Raw genomic sequence first — 21,176 nt, forward strand, 5'->3', positions numbered from 1 at the left:
TTTATATAATTGTTTGCGGTATAAAACATTTAAAAAATCGGCGTAAAACAGATAGTCTCGAATTACACGAAACATGGAACGCAAAACGGACTACACTCTACATCTGATTACCGCTGCATCTCTGCTTGGAACATAATGACTATAAAACCAGGGATGCGCTACTTCCCGTCCCTCTGCACCTTTGCCCTTCACAAAGATGGCTGGCATTCGACTTCCAAGGAGAAGGCTTGGGCATGTAGCCATCTTTGTGTTGGGCACGTTCATGAGCGTGCATGCGCGTGCAATAGATAGTCTAGCGTTCAATATATATTGCATACATAACCCCGAGGTTTCGGCTAGTCCATACTTTTACTTTGCATTTTGGGACTTGTAGTCACATTTGTCCCATTTTGAAAAGAAGGACTAGGAATCCCATAATTCAAAGTAAAACAAAACCTGAAATGAGTAAGCGGCTCATGTACGGCGATGGGGAACTCGAGACCCTGGTTCCTGCTAAAACTAGGCAGCTTCAGCTAACCAGCTAAAGCTTTTTTTCAAAACACTGAAGCATGAGTTATTAGACCTGGGTAAATATTTGTATTTTCTTAGGGTCGCTAGAATTAAAGGCGCAATGCAGGACTAAATTGCGTTTCATGGTTGACTAAATTTTGTAGGAAGAAAAGGAAAATTATGCAGCAACTCGTGTGTCTGATTTGTTTAGCTATTTTGTCGTTTTGACCCATTTATCCGAAAAGTATCACAGCCTGCCTGTGCACAGAAATAAAAAATATACATCAGATCCCAATGAATATGCTGTCCACGAACAAATGAGTTTGTTTTCCATCAAAACACAACAATAACGTTTTATTTGCAAAGTCGCTTTAACCAAGAGCGCACACAGCGACTGGCTGCCGCCCCCTCCCATATGACCACACCAACCCCCGGACACATGAACATGAAACATGGTTATCTTTGGAAGGCGGGGGGTCGCAAGACCCCCCGGCCGTATTTATTAAGGTATAAAATTAATAAATTTTTAATTGCATGGTAAACAATTTATACAAAAATCAACAGGACATTAGATACAATATTGTCAACAAGTTTGAGAGACTAACCTTAACAGAAACTCTAATACAGATTGTTTCCTAACCGAATCTAACATCCTCATCTAGATTTTTGTATACTACATTTCTGGCCATATGGCAAGGTCGCTAACCGGTGTCAGGTCCTACTAGCTGCGCCTCACCTAGAGATGTGCGCATGCGCAGCCGGGCCTGGTAATTACCCGGTCCACGCCGTGAACTCCATTTACCCACTAAAGGAGGGCCCTTACTCTGCGCCATCCGGTGACGTCATGAGTATGCGCGCGGGGTGGTTACCAGCCTAAGGAAAGCGTGACTACTCCAACCCGCGCTCCTTTGAAGCACCAGTTACCTTGCCCCTGAAGTTCTAGGAGGGTCCATGAGGGGCCGGATGGGGAGTGCTACGCCCCCAACCCAGCCCCTCCTGCGGCCCGCCCCCCTGACCCGGATGTCCTATAATGCCATCCGGATCAGGGAGGGTGCCAAACAATCGGTGGTGGGGCGCGCCCAGGAGGGCACGCCCCACCACCGAGAAGCACGGGGGAGGAGGCGGTCGCTGCGCCGCCATGCGGGCGGGGGGGCCAAGAGCCCCCCCTTTTCATTTGCTAAGCGCACTACATACCCGCAAGAGTCTCAAGGTGCTGGGTGGGGGCAGGCGGGCAACTAGAGCCAAATTTCGGGGGGGGCTGAAACATATTTCAGGGGGGGGTCTAATTCTTCTAACCATAGACAGATCGGCTGTTAGAAGGGGTGAGCACACAACAAAAGCCTCATTTACACGAAAATGGTCTTTTAAAAACCTGTTAAGTACTAGGGTGCGGCTGCAATTAGAAGCTCGCCAGCCCGCAAAGCTGTGTCAGCCCGGCTGACACACACAACGGGGGGGCTGAAGCCCCGTGAGCCCAATGGGTGTTGCGCGCCTGGGTGGGGGCCGCTACTGATCGAACAGCCGGGTCTTTAGTATCCTCCTGAAGCTCAACAGGTCTTGGGTCTGTCGTAGGCTCAGTGGGAGGGTGTTCCATGTCTTGGCGGCGAGGTGGGAGAAGGATCTCCCGCTGGTGGTTGTTCTTCGGATGCGCGGGACGGTGGCGAATGAGAGGTCGGTGGAGCGTAGCTGGCGGTTGGGGGTGTAGAAGGAGAGCCGTCTGTTGAGGTAGGCTGGTCCGGTCTTGTGGAGTACCTTGTGTGCGTGGATGAGGAGCCAGAAGGATATCCTTTTGTTGACGGGGAGCCAGTGTAGGTTTCTCAGGTGGGGGGTGATGTGGCTGTGTCGTGGTACATCGAGGATCATTCATGCCGAGGCATTTTGGATGCGTTGTAGTCCATTGAAGAGCTTGGTCGGGGCTCCCGCGTACAGGGTGTTTCCGTAGTCGCGTCTGCTGCTGACGAGGGCCTTGGTGACTGTCTTTCTTGTATCTGTCGGGATCCATCTGTAGATCTTGCGGAGCGTGTTGAAGCAGGAGGAGGAGACGGCGTTGACTTGCTTGGTCATTGAGAGTGTTGAGCCGAGGATGATTCCCAGGTTGCGTGCGTGGTCGTTGGGGGTCGGGGCTGCCCCCAGTGCCGTTGGCCACCAGGAGTTGTCCCAGGCTGACAGGTTGGAGCAGAGGATGAGGACCTCCGTCATGTCCGAGTTCAGCTTCAGACGGCTGATCTTCATCCAGTCAACAACGGCCTTCATTCCTTCCTGGAGGTTGGCTTTGGCGGTGATGGGGTCCTTGGTGAGGGAGAAGATCAGTTGAGTGTCGTCGGCATAGGAGATTATGTTGAGGTCATGCTGTCGGGCGACGTGTGCAAGCGGGGCCATGTAAATGTTGAACAGTGTCGGGCTGAGGGAGGATTCTTGAGGTACGCCACAGATGATCTCGGAGGCTTCAGAATGGAACGGGGGAGGCGGACGCTCTGGGTTCTGCCGGAGAGGAAGAAGAAGGTCTATTTCAAGCCTTGTCTCGGATCCCTGCGGCATGGAGGCGTCCGCGTAGGGTGCGATGGCAGACGGTGTCGAAGGCGGCAGAGAGGTCTAGGAGGATGAGTGCTGCAGTCTCCACCTAAAACATAGAAGCTGCAGACACGACAGGTAAGTCTTGAATACTTTAATCATGCAAAGAGCTGGGTGAGAGCGGACTCTTCCAAGCAGGTCAGAGAAACAACTGCTTTGAAAGAGCACAGAACAATAGTTTACTTTCCATATCTTTTTTTAAATATCTTGCTAGATTTCTAGAAGACACTGTGATATTCAAGGCTGAAGCCCTTATAGGGAGAAATGCAATTTTGGGATTTTTCCGTACTCTTGATATAACTACTGTTTTGTGAACAGGGTCTGGGGAGTAAAATTAATCTCTTCCAATAATGAATACTAATAACAAAGCGACATATGTTCATGACAAAGAAGGAATAGTTATTTTCTCTCTGTTTGAATCTGATTTTAATATGGCATGGTTTTTTTTTATACTGCAGAAAAACCCCTTCCCAGTCTGTGAAATGGAAATCTAAAGGGTGCCGGGACAACTGTTTTATCTTGTTACTTTCAGTTTAATAATTGAACGCTGCAAACAGCAATTAAAAAGTGTCTATCCCTTCACAGTAGTAAGTGTGGCATATTTCTGATAACTTTTTATCCACTTGAGCTAGAATTTTTTTTTGGGGTGAACTCTGCAAAGTAAGCAGGAGAGATTGGATTATATGGCAAGTGTAGTAAACACAATGCAAACGTGGAAAACGCAACTTCCGCACATTACCTCCTCGTAAGTCTTCCTCGCCACATGACTAACAAAGTGAGCGTCAGCTTCACACCAAAAAAACTATACTCAGAGTAATGAAGATTACCGGTAAGTAACCGGGGCATTAATGTCCGACCAGTGGCCCTGTGCATCACCAGCTTGAACTCTTCTCATTCCAGTGCTCTCTTGAAGGTTCAGGAGTCCTGGCTCTGCATCCAACTATCCAGCGTCCTCTTTGTTTGTCCGGTAGATGCACGTACCAGGTTGTGGGATGTGCTCACTGAGAGCGAGATGCATGTTTTGCAGCACTATAATTCCCTTCAACTAAACAACTTACATATTTCAGTCCATCATGGTGATTTGTCTTTGAATGGCATCTGACACTAGAATGATAGTGAGAGGGTAGGTTGTCACATTCTGAAGGTGGAATGGCAGAGGGTTGGATATTAGAGATTGGGCTCTTCTTCAGGAGCACATGAAATGTGTCTGCTGACAGTTCGAAGGAATCTCAATTGAGATTGGGGAGGAGGAGTTTCAGGTAACAGGTGTGTCTGTCCATCAACCCATGATCACAGATGCCTTTAGACAAGCGGGAATTATCTTTCTCAGAGCTTTTCGAACAAACCAGTGCCTGGTCCATTTAGCAGAGTCTCACTTTTGCCCTCCAATCTGTGTAATATTTTATGTAGCTCTTATTGGTGCTGCCCTAAAGTCTTACATCTGGTGCAGCACAATGGACCATGGTCCTCAGCTTCCTGCCAAAGTTAAGATTAGAATGTGGTATGACATTTGTGCCATGTGGTCTATCACAATGGTGTTTCTGGTCGAACACATTATTTCCCTGATGGGAGTATATGCACTTCTTTCGGGTGACAAATAACTGCCCCCAACTACCTCAGGTCTAAGGGCTACAGTGGAGTGATCTTCAGGCGGTGGAAACTGTGAGTCTCTTGCAAATTCCTTAAAGTAAATGCACAAAAGGCCATTGTCTAATTTTACAGTAACAGGTATACCAAAATGCGAGATTTTTTGATCTGCAATAGCAACCCCTGCTGAGTGTTTGGGAATAGCCATTATTCATGGAAACATACACATTTGTTGATTACACTTAGGAGATTCTGTCCCATTCCAATGGCCCAAAGTAATCTTTACACCCAACAGGGCAGCCCTACTAACCCAGAATCTGGGGCCATTAAATAATATGAAAACCACAATGATGCCAGAAAAAAATATTTCGCAAATAGTATGTCAAACAAAAAAAACACAAACAAGAAAAACAGGTGCCCATGGGAGAAATTTTCAAAACAGTAAAAGTTATAATTACGTTTTTTTACACAAAAATAACAACACAATACACTATACAAGCAAACAATTTGTGCTCACCACATTAAACAAACATATACAGACCATATACAGTGTAAACAAAAAAAACAGTTGCAAAGGGTCTTGATTTCTACAATTGTTAATTATTTAATTGTTTTGATCATTGGATAATAATTAATTGTCATGTTTAAAATTTTTGTATGTTTAATTTTATAGTGCTAATATTTTAAAGGTAATGTGCACTGTAAAAGGGTGGGAAGTATTTAAATGTTCTCATTTGCAATTGATAACATTTTCAAAATAATTGTAGGTGGTGATTTCACGTTTTTAGGTTGTAATACTTTATATAAATCATATAATGTTAAACATATTTTATGTGTTTAAGAAAATATATTTTATGTTTATTTATTTTATTTACATGTAATTTATTTCATATTAAGTTAGGATAGAGAAAATAAATGTGATCTTTCAAAGGCTTAACATTTTCTCCACTGTTGCTTACAATGAAGTGGGAATAGTAGTTCTAACCTCTTCCATTTCCAACACTTTCCTTACTGGTGCTTATGTTGGAGTGTGACTAGTAAATCTGACCACTACAAAATCAGTCACTTTCCCTACTGTTTCTTATGTTGGATTTGGAACAGTAAATTTGACCTCTGCACAGTTCAACTATTGGACATGACCCCAGGGTTATCCCCAAACGTTTTGCTTCTTCCCCCTATTTTTTCATGACCTGTTGCTGTTGGCTTTACAACTCTGGGCTCCTTACCACTGCTAATCAGTGCTAAAGTGCATATGCTCTCAGTGTAAATTGTGAACAGAATTGGTTATCCATGATCAACATATTTGATTTACTGGTAAGCCCCTAGTAAAGTGCCCTGAGTGTGTCACGACCGGAAAATCAAATACTACTAATGGGCCTGCCGCACTGATTGTGCCACCCACAAGAGTAGCCCTGAAAAGGTATCTCAGACCTGCCACTGCAGTGTCTGCACGCAGTTTTAAACTGCCATGTCGACCTGGAAAGTGCACCCACTTGCCAGGCCCTATCCTTCCCTTTCCTTACATGTAAGACACTCCAATGGTAAGCCCAAGGTACCACCATTGGCAGGGTGCAGTGTATGTGAAATATCGGACATGTACTGGTGTGTGTGTGACATGTCTTGGTAGTGAAATACTGCCAATTCAATTTTTCACTATTGAAAGACTATCTGTCCCATTGGATAGAATCGGAGGTACTTTGTAACATCTTACAAGTATTAATTTTCTATTAAGACAAGATTCAGAAATAAAGTTTAGGCTCTCTGAACTCAGAATTTAGGAACATCTTTTAGTAAAGATGTTTTTTAAATTATGTGTTTCAAAATGACACTTTTAGAAAGTAGGCATTTTCTTGTTTAACCATTCTGTGTGCCTCTGCCTGTTTGTGGATTGACTGTCTGGTTTTGGAGTGACAGGGGCTGGGGATGTGCATTCACTGTAGACAGCCACTTGGGGGTGAGGTGGGCCTTCCTGGATGACTCAGAGCTGAGCTGAATCAGGCTTTGCTGCATTTAGAGTAGTGGGAGGAGATTCTCTTGCACCTGAATATTACCTGTCTCCATTACACAATGCTGTCTCCACCCCCTGTGGTCATACTGCACCAGTGAGGACAGAACTGGTTTGGACTGGGCCCAGAGGCCCTTGCACAAAAAGAACAAAGACAAAATGGGGTATAAGTAGTAGACATTAAACCCCAGAACTTTAGATCACTTCTGGACTTAATAGGAACCTTTGCCAAGGAGAAGAGCTGAAGAGCTGTGAGGAGGAGTGCTGGATTTTGCTGTGTGCTGTGTGGGGTTGGCCTGCAGTTGCTGTTTCTGCCAAAGAAAGGACAACAACTGGAACTTTGCTTTGAAGCTACTTGAAGATCTCCAAGGGCCTGTGTGTGCTGGCCTCCTGTTCTGAATCTCAGGGACACAAAGACTTCACCCCAGCTCCCCTAAACTCTGCTGTTGAGAGTTCTGAGCTGCCAGGAGGTGCCTGTTCAAGTTCTTGGCACCTTGAGGTTGTTCCTGCTTTTGGAAGCTGGCATTCCCGGATTTCCATGCATTCTACCTGTGCAGCAAGTTTCCCTAAGCATCACTTGTGGACCAGAATTGTCTTGGAGTCGACACATCACTTCCCCCTACAGAACAAATTCAACGCATCACTTCTCCTGCACGCAGCAGAACTGTTCCATCGCCTCCCCGAGGTCTCAGGAACTGACGTATCTCTTTGTTTCTCGAAGCTTCCCTCTCTGAGGCTCTTTGGTCTTGTGAATTCTGACGCATCTACAGGTACTTTGTGAGAAATTATGCATCCATAGTTTTCAATGGACCAAGTTGTTTGAAACCTTTGAAAAGTCATATTCTTATTAGATGTATGTTGCATTTTTGTTGTTTTGGTCTTGTTGAGTTTAGATGAAGATGTTTTATTTTTCTAAACTGGTGTGGTGTCAATTTGTAGAGAAGCGTGGCTCAATGGTTAGAGCGGCAGACCCTGATACAGTAGTCTGGCCGGGACCAGGGTTCAATTCCCGCCTCGGCGGGTCTCGGGCTCAATTTCCTCGGACCTGATAATTCCCGCTTCGGTGCCTATTCTAATCATGAGTCCCACTCTGCACCTCTGGGCAATAGCTTGCTTAATCTCTACAACGGCCCCAACAACGCTGAGGATGCCTGACTTCACCTTGGGGGTGCCCAGGAGTGGGCTCCTCACAGGGAAAGGCCAGGAAGGGTTCCTCTGCGGTATTCGTACAAGCACCGAGATGCCTATGGGTAGTCGTGCGCTATACAAGTGCGTAATCATTTCATCATCATCATCATTTCATTTGTGGTGTTAACACTGTATACTGTGTGTTTTGAGTACAAATACTTTACACATTGCATTTGGTATACGTCTGTCTGCTTAGGCCAAGCTACCCAGGGGGTGAGAAGCGGTTATCTAAAGTGTGTATTCCCCTTACCCTGACTAGAACGAAGGGTCCCTATTTGGACAAAGGTACCTACCTCAGCCAACTAGAGACCCACATTTCTAACACCAACTCTTTCCCTGCTGTTGCTTACTTTGGAGTGGCAATAGTAAATGTAACCTCTTCCAGAGTCCAATACTTTCCCTAGTGTTGCCTATGATCGAGTGGGAATACTAAATCTGACCATTCAAAAGTGTAACATTTTCACTGTTGTTGCTCTGCTGGGAGTGGGAATAGTGAACCTAACCCCTCAGAGTCCAACACTTTCCCGATTGTTTCTTATGTCAGAGTGGGAATAGTAAATCTAACCAATCCAGAGTCCCACACTTTCCCTACTGTTGCTTAAGTTGGAGTGGGAATAGTACATCTGAGACCTCCAAAGACCAACACTTTTTCTACTGTTGGCCAGGCTGGAGTGGGAATAGTGAACTTCACCCCTCAGAGTCTATTTTCTTAGCTCACTTTAAAAAAAATGATTTAATATATGTTTTTTGTATTAATTTTAAAAGTTAGTTACATTTACATGTAATATTTATGATTTATTTTTGTAGCTGTTTCATTAGTTTATTATAATTTTGTATGTTTTTATTTTTTAATATCTATTGTTTGTAATTATATGTATTTTTATTATGTATGTTTATATTATATATATATATATAGATATATGTTTATTTCTGCAGTCATGTATACATATATCTGTATTTTGTGTAAGTTATACTCTTTTTATATCGTTTATATTATAAGTATATGTTTTAATGTAATATAATTTTTAATGTCAATATATGTTTTAAAGTTAATATGGTATATAATAGCTAGAATTAAATATACATACATATTTTTGACCATATTGTGATCTTTAATACTTTATTGTTCATATTTTTGATTTTACTTACAAAGCATGCAAAGGCAATATTTTTGTCTGTGATATTTTTTGGGCAATATTTTTGTCACCGATATGTTTGCTGGCAATATTTCATCATTCAACCACACTGTCTTGTAGTAGCCATGATGTTAGGATGCATATATCTACACACTGACAGTAGAATACTTACAGGAAATGTAACTGTAATACATCGAGGAGAGAGGGAAGTAGGGGAAGGTGTAGTAAGAGTGTTGGGTGGATTGAAAACCTGGGGGTATATAACTCACTACATTAGAGTATTATCTTAGGCATGAATACAACTATTTAGAACAGTGGGAACAATCCAATTGGGTACTTATGATTTGTTAATCAATGAACAGATATGGTATGTATCATATTACATCTCTGTTGAATGTGAAAGTGACAAAAAGGAATATTTCAAAAATAAACAAACAAATAAATAATACCCCAGATGCATACATTACACGGACTGGTGCACTACGTGCTGGCTGACTTGTAGACATACATGTCTTTTCTGAAAGCTGGAAGAACATCTTGTGACAACTCTAAAGAGTCCTGTCACATTACAGAAGGTCAAACATATCATGAAAATGGAGTAGTGTCTGATTTGTAAGTCTTCTATGGTATTCCATGGTCCAGAGGTGAGGAATTGACAGATCTGACCAAGGCTGAAAGGGTTTAATGAATGCTGAGTGTTAACAACTCAGTGGCCCTGAAACCAGCATATTACAGTGCATCTGTATTGAACGCTTCCTATAACGTTCGATCGGTACTGTACAGAATGTGTAGGTGTAGGATTAAGGCTGATGGAACCATTCCAGCTTGAATCAACTCAGTGAGAAGGCATCAGGATCAAGACCTCATGTGTCATGAACTTCTGTCAAAGAAACAAAAGTGGCCTACAATTCAAGAGGAATGCTTCACAACAGTCTGGGCCTTCTAGAATGTTAGTATCTAGTTGTTTGGGATCTATTTTCTGGTTCTAAAGGTTCAGGCAAGTCAAGCAGCCGATGGTCATGAGGGTGGAAACCTCAAGGTTTTGCTATCGTCCTTTTCGTGACAATAACCGACGATGATGGATGAATTAATTTTAGCCAGTGGTCATTACTGAAGGCTATGTTCTAGTCCATCATTCCTGTGCTCATTGTGCCGCTAATGAAAGGGACCAACCATATCAATTTCAGCCTGGTCTCAAGTGGTAAAGCCTGGCCTGCTCTTATAAGCAACATCCTCTCTGTATTAGAGCACTTGAAACCCTGCCTCAGTGATGTGCAATTTACATTTTTGGCACGGAAGCGACAACACTAATCCCTGGGCACAGCTGTGACGGTTACATTGTTATAAAGAATAAAAAGTTCTGCATACATGGTGTCTTAATACAGCCATTCCAGGTAATCTGTGCTACATTCCACTTCATTGTATTTTGCTCACTGGGCCATACGAGAAAAGGACTAACCACATGCAAATCAACCTAGGCTCACAACAATAGTAGTAGTCCAACTAAAGTACTCAGTTCTTTTTGTGGTCATACTTGCAACCCAGACATGGTTGGTCTTTTCAATCAGGGGAGCAGACGGAAATAATAAATAAAAGGAGATAAAGAGAAACATGCGGATAGAATGAAATTGAAGGATTGAACAAAGAAAGAAAAAAGAACGAAACCTGATTAATAAAGAAAACACAGTGGATAGAGGAAGGTTGAAACCAAAACTGAAACAGCAAAACATGCTCCAGCCGTTCATGGTATATGATCTAATGCGTGGAAACGTCAACAGAGGCGTGAATTGTTTCCTTAGACCAACCAGCAGCACCTGTTTCCTTACTGTTTAGGATTTCCTGGATGTGAACGAAGCACGGGCTGAATGAACTTCACACCGAAGGCGATGACTTTGCACACGTAAACCCGCCTTCTGGGAGGCAGAGCCGTCGTCGAGCAGACTGAGCTAGACAAGCACCGGAAGGTTTGCTACAAAGTCGCTGTACCTCGGATTAAATTAATCAGAATATTGTGCGGACAGAAGAACCCCTTTCAAAGATGGCGGAAAGGCGCAGAGCCCCGAGCCTCTGCTCTATGGTATCTTGTTTACTGTTGCTTGCTCTTGTCAATGGCGCGCGAGCAGCTAAGATCCTCGTGGTTCCGGTGGACGGCAGCCATTGGGTAAACATCAAGATTCTCATGATGGAATTGATTGCCAGGGGACACGAGTGCACCGTGCTGAGGCCCTTCAATGCCATATCTATAGAAGATGCATCAGATTCTTTTTACATCGAAACAATCCAGCTGCAGGAACAGCACACCCTCAGCAGAGAACAGCTGGAGGAGTATTTCCTTGAATATGTATTCCAAACCGCATTTTCCCCAAAAACATCACAGATCTCCATTGCTTGGGAATTCTTCAAAGCACAGAAAGAAGCTACAAAGAGAAACGCGATTGTTCTGCAAACTACGTTTGATAACAAGGTGCTGATGAAACGCCTTGAGGATGCTGGTTTCGATCTTGTCCTGGCTGATCCGTTTTATGCGGGAGGGGTCATGCTGGCTCACCACCTGAAAATTCCAGTAGTGTTCTTCGGAAGGTGGATGCCAACGGAAGATATCCATTTTGCCATTGCGCCATCGCCTCTCTCCTATGTGCCTGTGTTAAATTCTCGAGTGACCGACAAAATGAGTTTTACTGAAAGATTCGAAAACGTATTCCTCTATGGCTTGAACAAAGTTCTAAGTCATTTCTTTATTTACCCTACATATGACGACCTGTGTCATCGTTATCTGAAAACAGACTTTGGCCTTTATGATCTGTACAAAAAGGCTGATATTAACCTGATGAAGGTTGACTTTGTCTTCGAGTTCCCCAGGCCGATCATGCCCAATGCTATCTATATTGGAGGGTTTCAGTGCCGACCTGCGAAGCCTCTCCCTGTAGAGATTCAAGAGTTTATGGACAATTCAAGCGATGCAGGGGTGGTGGTCTTCTCATTGGGAACTCTTGTGAGAACCTTACCATGGGATATAGCAAATAAGATCGCTGCAGCCTTTGCCAGGCTTCCCGAACGAGTGATCTGGCGCTACACAGGGGAGACACCATCCACTCTGGGAAATAACACCAAGATTCTGAGCTGGCTGCCCCAGAATGACATCCTCAGCCATCCCAGAACAAGGGCCTTCATCGCCCATGGAGGAGAGAATGGCGTGTATGAGGCCATTTACCATGGAGTTCCTGTGATTGGCTTTCCTCTTTTTGGTGACCAGTATGAGAACATTTTGCGCCTTAAGAGCCGTGGAGCCGCCTTCCTGTTGGAGAACTTGTCAGAGTTCACAGCAGAAGATATTTACACTGCTGTAAGAACAGTTATTGATGATCCAAGCTACAGAACCAACATGCAACGACTGTCTGCTTTGCACAGAGATGTACAGGTGCATCCAATGCAGACGGCCATCTTCTGGACAGAGTACACCATCCGACACAAGGGTGCGTCCCATCTTCAGGCAGTGGGGAATGACCTGCCATTCTATCAGTACTACCTGCTTGATGTCATAGGATTACTTGGTGCTGTTCTATTCCTTTTTTTCTTCTTAGCTCTAAAACTGTTCAGAGCATTTGTGAAAAGCGTCTGTTCGGGTAAAATGAAAAAAAAGAGGGAGTAAGGGATACCAGTCAAAACGAATAGGGACCTTTAACACTGTTTGTAAGGCTGAAGTATTGCCCAATGGACTTTGAAGTGATTTGTAGGCTGAGCCTCTGATAGCGCATGCCTGCACGCGCTCTCGCTTGTGAGACACTATTGTTTACAATGAAGGGCTTGGAAGCCACCCATTACCTACCATTACCATTGGCTGGCTTCAGTGTCACTCTTTTTGGCAGCCTCCTACTTGGCCAGCACAGATCAAGCATCACTTCTGTTCCTTTTTGTGGAGCACGACCAAGGAGAGATTGATTTAAATTGATTCATCCCCATTCGCTGCTTGTGTTGTGATTGAGGCTCTATTTCTTCATCCCCCTTCCCCCCGCTCCTGCCTAGTACTCCCTTCCTTTTCGCCCACACCTCCCTCATTTTGTTTTCCCCATATCCCTTTCCTCCAATTTCTGTTATTGTTGCTCACTCTCCCCTCGTGTTGTTCCCCCTGCTTTTTTTAAAACATATTGCACAGCAGCGTGGGCTGCTGTACAACATAGCTTAAAAAAAAGCGATAAGAAGCGGTCGATGCTGGCCACATTTTAGTGTTTTTTTCTTGATTTTAGGCCGTGTTGCACAGCAGCTTGCACTTCTATTCAGCATTGACAAAGCCGATAGATCTTGCATAGGTAAGAACTATTTGTTTAGGGAATGCTTGTTGGAAAAATTGTGCATTGAATTCTACTGAGAATAATGCAGAGTTGGAGGCAGAGATTTTTGTAATAGGATGTGATCTTCTCCATGAATGTATGATGGAATAACGCATGCCATTACAACGCATGCTGTTATTACGCCGTCATTACAAGACATGTGTCTTTAGTACGCATGCCTTTACAACAAAAACTTTTACTACACATATGCCTTTACCACATATGCCTTTTCAACAAAATTTCAATTGTAAAAGCATGATTGGTAGAGACATATTCGGGGTAGAAGTGTAATTGTAAATAGCCAAACAAATTGTGCTTTTTGCTGGGCTTACTGTGCAGAGGTCTGAGCTGATTCTTGAGCAGACATCCAGTATACTAATAATTAAATGTGAACATTGAAGACAGACTGATAATATTGCCCCCTGTCTGTCCCTGAATGTAACCGCCATCTTAGAACATGTCCTCATACATAAGTACTCCTTGTCCGGCTTTGTAACTGTAGTGCCTTGACCCTCCATGCCAGTCAGTGTGTTAAGTATTTTGCAAGTACTGTTTTTATTATTAAAATACAATTTGGTTTGAGGTGGCTTGCAATGAGTTTCATCGAGCATATGTTTTTTAGTGATGTAATTTGGAGGGGTGTTTCTTCATAATATCTGTTTGCTTGGACGAAAGTATTTATTGTTTTGCTGCGCATAGACAGGGTCGTGATGTGTTTTAATGAATCAATGTAAAGTTGGCTGTTGATACGTGAGTAGTGGTGAAAATGGAGTAGGCAGAGGTAGGCTTGAAATTACAATGATATAACTTTACACCGTCCAATTTTTTAAAGCATAAATCGTGATGTAAAGCGGGCTGGTGACGCATAATGAAACTTAGCCTTCAAAAAAGCATATGCCTTAGCCATTCATGCCTTTACAATGATTTTCGTTGTAAAGGCACGCGTGCTAACGGCTTATGCCTTGTTAAATCCTGCGTTGATATGCCTTTGTTGGAAAGGCATGCGTTTTTCAGCCTTCGTTGTAAAGTCTGTTTCCCCTTCTCTATACCAGCTACTCCTGTCTTAGGATTTATGTTTTTTACGAGTCAAAAAACTGAATCCAAATGCTTGCTAAACAAATATTGTGGTGTATCATAAAGCAGTTTGATGCAATAGAAGACCAGCACTACCTCTGGGATTTCTTTTAACCCTCAGATCTGAGCCAATTGATTTCTAAAATGAGGTTTCATATTTAATTTACTTTATTTCTGGTTATTCTTTTGAAATGACCAAATCAAATTTCACAATGTCCTAATCTAGCTTTGTAGTTAATGGCACTAGGTGGTAGCCTTTAGGAATGCAAAATACGATTTGGTGAAATGATTAAATGATAAGTATAGTCACTGTAAAATAGAGCAGCGAGAGGGTAAACATGAATTTAATGTAATTTAGGGATTCCCGAGCACATATTGTATGCATTAAAACTGTTCATCAGTACCACCGAGTATGTAGCAATTGTTCGTGTAAGAAATAATTTTTATGCAGTTTGGGTAATTCTGGAGACATGTTAATTGATAGAATCATGTAAATATGTCTTTATTCTTAGAAATTGAAAATAGACCCAATCCGCCCAGTGGAGCACAGCAGCGGAAGGGGGCCTGTGAACATATTTTGGGTTGCTGTTAATGGAATGTATTACCACAATCCCATAGAAAAGTTTTTTCCCACACCCGCTTAAACTTCCTGTTCCAAGTTTTGCACACATTTAAATTATTTGGTATGTGAATCCTATTCACCATATATTTTTGTAATCGCTTCATACAGTCCTCCAATAATATCCTTTAAAATAAAGTTGTTTGCAATATATAAATATATGTGTTTGTGTGTGTACATGAATGTGTGTGTGTGTGTGTGTACATATATGTGTATGTAGGACACATTGACTATTATGTGGTTTTTATATCATATGTTTATTTTGAAATTGTCAGCTAGAAAAAAACATGTTTTTTTCTGAAACAGGGAAATGTTTATGTAAAAGAGGAAGTGAAATAATGGACTATTCGAGAAAAACGCTTGTTGTGTAATTGAGAAAATACACTTTTTGAAAAAAACTCATTGGTTTACTAATAAAAAAGGTTCAGTTTGTAGAAGAGAGAAAGTGTAATAGTGGGCACTGATTAGAACTAGAATGATCAGGTTGTGGGTACCTTTCAGAAATAGAAGGGTGATTAAACAGTGGAAATCAATAAAGCTGGGCACAGTTGTATAATTATACTGATGAAAGCCAATCTTCACAGGTACATATGAAATATTTTCCATATTTCACAGGGAGGGACCAGTTAAATACTTTCCAAATTTAATTCAGGTGGTTCCTTTAAATTATAGATATATTGTTGTGCAATAGAGCAACGAGGTGGAGAGAGATAGTGTGTGTGGGTGTCTGCCTGTGTCTCTCTTGGTATGTCCTCCTAGTTGGGTCTACTTGTTTATTTGTTTTTGTTTTTTTACATTTAATGTTTACTTCTGTTTCTTTTCTGGCGATGTTTTATCTTACTTTGTTAGTGTGCATCCACTTTTTGTTCTAAAAACAATCAAGTCTTAGTTAGAATACTTTCACGTTGTGTGTGTGTGTGTGTGTGTGCGTGCATCCGTGCATGCATGTCTGTTGGTATGTCCAGTACTGAAACAACAAAAGGGCTTTACAGATGACTCCTTGTGTTGTTAGGTCTTCTAGTTTTCCTTTTTTTGTACATTTACTTCTGTAGATGGTTTATCTCGCTTTATCAGTATGTAACTAGAACACTTTCACGTTTACCTAACTGATGAACACACATTCCCACTTCGATCTCTGTAGGGGTCACTACGTAGCAAATGCAGACAAACACTATACTCACATAAAGGTATTAGCAATGCACTGCTGACACATATGCTGCTAATTTAAATTTAGGGAATCTTAATGCTTTTTAAACCTCCAGTGCTGTCAGTAAGCACAGCTTTTGGACTGCCCTTCAGCAAAGACAGCATGGAGGATCACTCAATAGAAGATCAAAGGTGTATGTTTTTCTTTTCTAAAAACTTAAAAGAGACAGACAGGTAGTTCAGAGTCTGCAGTTTTGGGTCAAGATGAAACAAAACAGAACAATGGGAGAAATAGTCATAAGCACTCTGCTCTTCCAGTGCCAGAAGCCACAACTGCTCTACCTATGATCTTTGGTCCTGGCCTGCGTCATTGCTGGGTTTCATGGGAATCCCAAGGTCCCAACCAGGTGTTGCTATCTTCTGCATTTCATCCATTCATCATCTGCTCAGCTGGATTGTTTTCAAAGCTGGTAGCCCAGTTGATCTCGCTCCTATTCAGTGCTCAAATGTAAAGGTTGCCGTAGTCAACGATCTCGTATCCTAGGCGTATTGACAGCTCTTCTGAAAGCTAGAGCATCATTTTCTTTTGGCACTTGACTTCATGCACTATTTAGGTCTCACTTAAAGATAGCTTTTAGCTCTCTGTGCCAATGATGTATTCTGTACACTCTGTATATTGTTAGTGAGCACTGGGTCAGTCTTTTGCTTATCATGTGTTGGCTCTCTCGCCAATCCCATTGGCCTGTTTCTTATCCAATGGCTTTTCTTCCGCTTGTTGTGCTTGGCCCTATCCTGGAGCACAACCTCTTTAACATCCTTTTGATGGGATGGCGTGTAGCCTTGTGCAGCTCACAGAAGTAAAGAGAATGTATTTCTCTTTTTTGTTTCAGTACTCAATAGGAGTGCATGTGTTTTCTTGCTCTCTACTCCTTGTGCAGCTTCCACTCCCATATTCTGTTCAGCATTAGTAAGTCTATTATCAAAGCCTCCCAAAGGAAAGACACATTTGCTTTGGAAATGCTTGCTCCATTGGTGCTTGAGTGCCTCTGCTTCCAGCAATTTGAAGAATCAATCAGGGTTTGTAAAGCACGGCTACTCACCCGTGCGGGTCTCAAGGCGCTGTGTGTGTGGGGGGGTGGGGGGGTGGGGGGATTTGCAGCGGATCAGACTCAGTGATGAGTTCATCCGAAGAGCCAGGTTTTGAGGTCCTTCCTATATTGTTTAAAGACTACACAACCGCATAAGCCGTCCCATCAGACGTTGGCATAAGGCTACCAAGAAACCCCATTTTACCAAAGACAAAATGTGCTAGTCCTCTGTATATTTCTATCATTGCTTTCCAACGTGTTAGTTCAATTGAACCAATGACATGCAAAATGGGGTACATACAACTCACATAAATTAATAGGTTGTTAAACCTGAGCCCAGGAGTGGTGCCCGTGCACCACATCCTTCACTCCTTCCTTCCTCTAGCTGAACTGGACTGAGCAGTCCTTTGATGACAGTGACCTCTAATAAGAGCGCAGAACAACCCTAACATACACAGAACGCCACCCGTGCCGTGTTAAGTGACCTCTAGTAATCGGACAGGGCACTGCACCTTCTTTTCTTCAATGAGTTGTATCCACTGAACATTTTAAAAGCAAACTCCAGCCATTATATTTTTTACAAAAACAAGTCCCTGCTCTACCTTATTTAGTCTTGTGTGGTTTAAAAAGTACCTAAGTGTCACAGGTAGGTAATGCATGTAGTCATTCTTTTGCCAACAGAATACCGTGGGATGTATTCTCCTGGCACTAATATCCTGATAGGTGTATTATACTGCCCCGTGAGTGACCATGTACGGGTATATCCTCGGGCAAGCGGGGGAGAAAATATGATTTGTGCTGCATTGTGCGTTTGTGGATTTCCGTACTGCATTTGATCTAGTTAATCTGGCAGTGTTGTGGCAGGAGGTACTGCGGTAGGGCGCACCTAGATTGCTTATTGTACGCACTGGTAAACTGTACTTCAATACATGGGCATCTATACTCCTCTTGGTAACGATAGACGATTGTGCCCTGGCTGTATCCTTGCCCCACTTCTCTTCAGTCTGGTAATGGCACACCTGGACCAAGAACTGAAGAAGCCTCATTGGTTCCCCATAACATTAGTTATAGAGCCCCATGAATTAAGCTCATGATACGGGGACCGAAAAAGAGTAGGGGTTCCAAATCACCAATTCCTGCTGGTAATTGCACCCCCTACATTGCAATTTTGACTTCAAGTCCCCCAGTATGAGAACCAACCACGAGGACCACGCCGGGACATCTTAAGGACTTGAGATGCCACGGATCAAAGATAATTTTTGGACCTATGTTTGGAACAACTTAAAATGCATTCATCGTTGTCTGCTCCTTCACGCCCTCATGATGCCAAACAATATTGAATTTGCATTTTAAAACTGCAGGAAAGCAAAAGAAAGAGGACAGATGACATGCATCTACAGCCAGCAGCAAATGAAGGATGGAGCTGCATCTCAGGCAACAGAGATGATGGTTGGACTCCTAGACAGCAAAGTTGGAAGCACTCCCTGGAACTATAGACAACTGCACTCTGGTACAGTGGATGGCAGCACTAAAAACAATACAAAATGAGCAGCTTCTAGGGACAAGACATGTCAGGTTTCATATACCCTGAATGTGGCATCACTCGTGCATTTTATATGCTTGCATTCTTATGCTCTGCATATGCTTGATACCAAACAGAGTTTAAACCTCGTGCATTACAGATGCAGCACTCCTGCAAGTAACTTTTTTGCAGCTTTATTTGAAAAGTCACCTTGCACCTCTGGTGAAATGCCTCAAAGGTCTAGCACTGAAACTGTGATCCTTCTCATACCTGGCAGCCAAGACATGGAACTCCCTCCCCACTAACCTACGGCTCACCCTGGATCACCTCTCCTTCAGGAAACAACTCAAGACCTGGCTGTTCGAGCAGTAGCGACCCCCCCCCATAGCGCCTTGAGACCCTTACGGGTGAGTAGCGCACTATACAAATCTCTGTGATTGATTGATTGATTGATTGAAGCTGCCTATTCCAGGGAGAAGCTAAGCTGCAGCCTGCAAGGTACCTAGGTATACATTGGCAGATTTGTTAAATGCATTCGCACGTTCTCTTACTTCTTGCTGCACAGCACTGTGAAGGACAGGTAAGCTCTGCTACAAAGACTATGGGGCAAGGGCAATCAACATTCCCCTTAGCATCCACACCTGGCGGGGACATTCTCGTCCCAACGGATGGAAATGTCCTCTGCATTGTGTACAGTTATGTGCCCGGCTGTGTGTGCCCAACTGCAAGTATCTGGTATCCCGATGTTTGGTATTTTTTTAACCAGCCTAACCCTAGCCCAGCATGTGCATAAAGGCCTAGGCCTGTCCCTTGCTATCAGGGCCGGACTGGGAACCAAAACCGGCTGTGGCAAAGTGCTCCCCCCCCGCTTTTGTTACAGGGCCGATTATGCTGCAAAAACGGCCCTGTAACAAAATCGGCCCCTTGGTATGAGTCGAGTCCGGCTGGTTTCCATTTAGTGAAGCAGGTCAGACCCTTTCCTGGCATAATCCATAGGAACAAGACACAAAACAGTTAAAATAAAAGCCATCAACTTATCCTCTGGTGAAAGGCTGGCCTGATGGCATACTCTGATTTCAGGGTACATCTTTTACACTCCGATTGAACGCCATGGGCCTGCCTATTAATATAAAATGATAACGTTAAGCTGTAAATTTCATAGCTGCACCTACATGTTTGGAGAACTCTCTTGGTCCTGTCATTTAGAGGGCAGTCCCTTCTGCAAAGTTTTCCAGCTAACCCTGATGTCCATATTCCATGACCAACCAGAGGCTAGCATTTGAAAGTGGTATGGTTCTACAGACCAACTGTGGATGCTGCTTACCCCCTACTCACCTGTGGGCACAAAGAACGCCTGACCAGCACAGAGTGCAACTCTTACCATGAGGACTACTGTGTGGCTCACTGGTTAGAGGCAGCAGACCCGGAAGCAGAGAACGGCCTGGGACCAGGGTTCAATTCCCGACGCGGCAGGGTCATGGACCAGGGTCAGCGGATTCAATAATTCTCGCCTTGGTGCCTACTCTAACCAGGGATCACACTCGGCAACTCTGGGCATTAGCTTGCCTTATCTCTACAAAGGCCCCCCACATTCGCCGGGATGCCTGGTTTCACTTTGGAGATACCCAGTAGGGCACATCTCACAGGGATAGCCAGGACGGGTTCCCCAGCGGTCTACAGCGCCACGACGCCTCAGGGCAGCAGTGCGCTTTACAAGACACATACACACACATACACACACACACCATTTACCACCGGCCATGCCGACAGAGACCAGCTCTCTCTGAGGTGATTCTACAGGGGCAGGCGGGCCCATAGGAAAATTATGGACTCAACAACAGTCCTGGATCACGAAAAAGGCTCATAGGATTGTGGAATATTCTTTAGCTGCTTATCAGGCAAAGCCTCACTTGTACCTCACTTTACCCCACTCCTCCCTATTTTTATTTATTTATTTATTTGAAAAGTTTTATAAAGCGTGAACATGACCCAAAAAGTCTATCAGAGCGCTGTACATCAGATAAAACGGTACGATTAGTCATTAAGCAAGTAAACATCCTAAACATTTGTAGTGAACCAACCCCAATACAATAAGAGCGAAAACAAACATGAGGAACATATAGCGAGAACATAAGTTGCATCCAGAAAATGTATCAAACAAAGGAGAAATCCATGTTTTCTCGAGGGTATAAAAAGAATAGTTATATTGACTTCGGGACGATTGTTGCAGCTGGTTATTCAAGTGAAGTTCCTTGACTTGGATTTTGAATGAGGAGGTCGAAGGGTTTGAACGGATTTCAGGTGGAAGAGCATTCCAAGTTCTTGGGGCCACACCAGAGAAGGCGCGGTTGTATGTTCTTTTCTTTTCGAATTTGTGGGGTTTCAGCAGGAGAGTGCTGGAGCTTCTTAGGGACCAACTGGAA

At 43.4% G+C, this 21,176-nt stretch overlaps 1 pseudogene across 1 annotated transcript; it reads left to right on the forward strand.

Annotated features, from left to right (window-relative positions):
• The first annotated feature begins 10,806 nt into the window (after positions 1 to 10,806).
• On the forward strand, positions 10,807 to 15,154 carry LOC147684798 (UDP-glucuronosyltransferase 2C1 pseudogene; annotated as a pseudogene). Its single transcript, XR_015300660.1, has one exon. The product of XR_015300660.1 is annotated as a UDP-glucuronosyltransferase 2C1 pseudogene (transcript).
• Positions 15,155 to 21,176: the final 6,022 nt, after the last annotated feature.

The sequence above is a fragment of the Lissotriton vulgaris genome, chromosome 10 (assembly GCF_964263255.1).
Source record: "Lissotriton vulgaris chromosome 10, aLisVul1.2, whole genome shotgun sequence".
NCBI lineage: Eukaryota > Metazoa > Chordata > Amphibia > Caudata > Salamandridae > Lissotriton > Lissotriton vulgaris.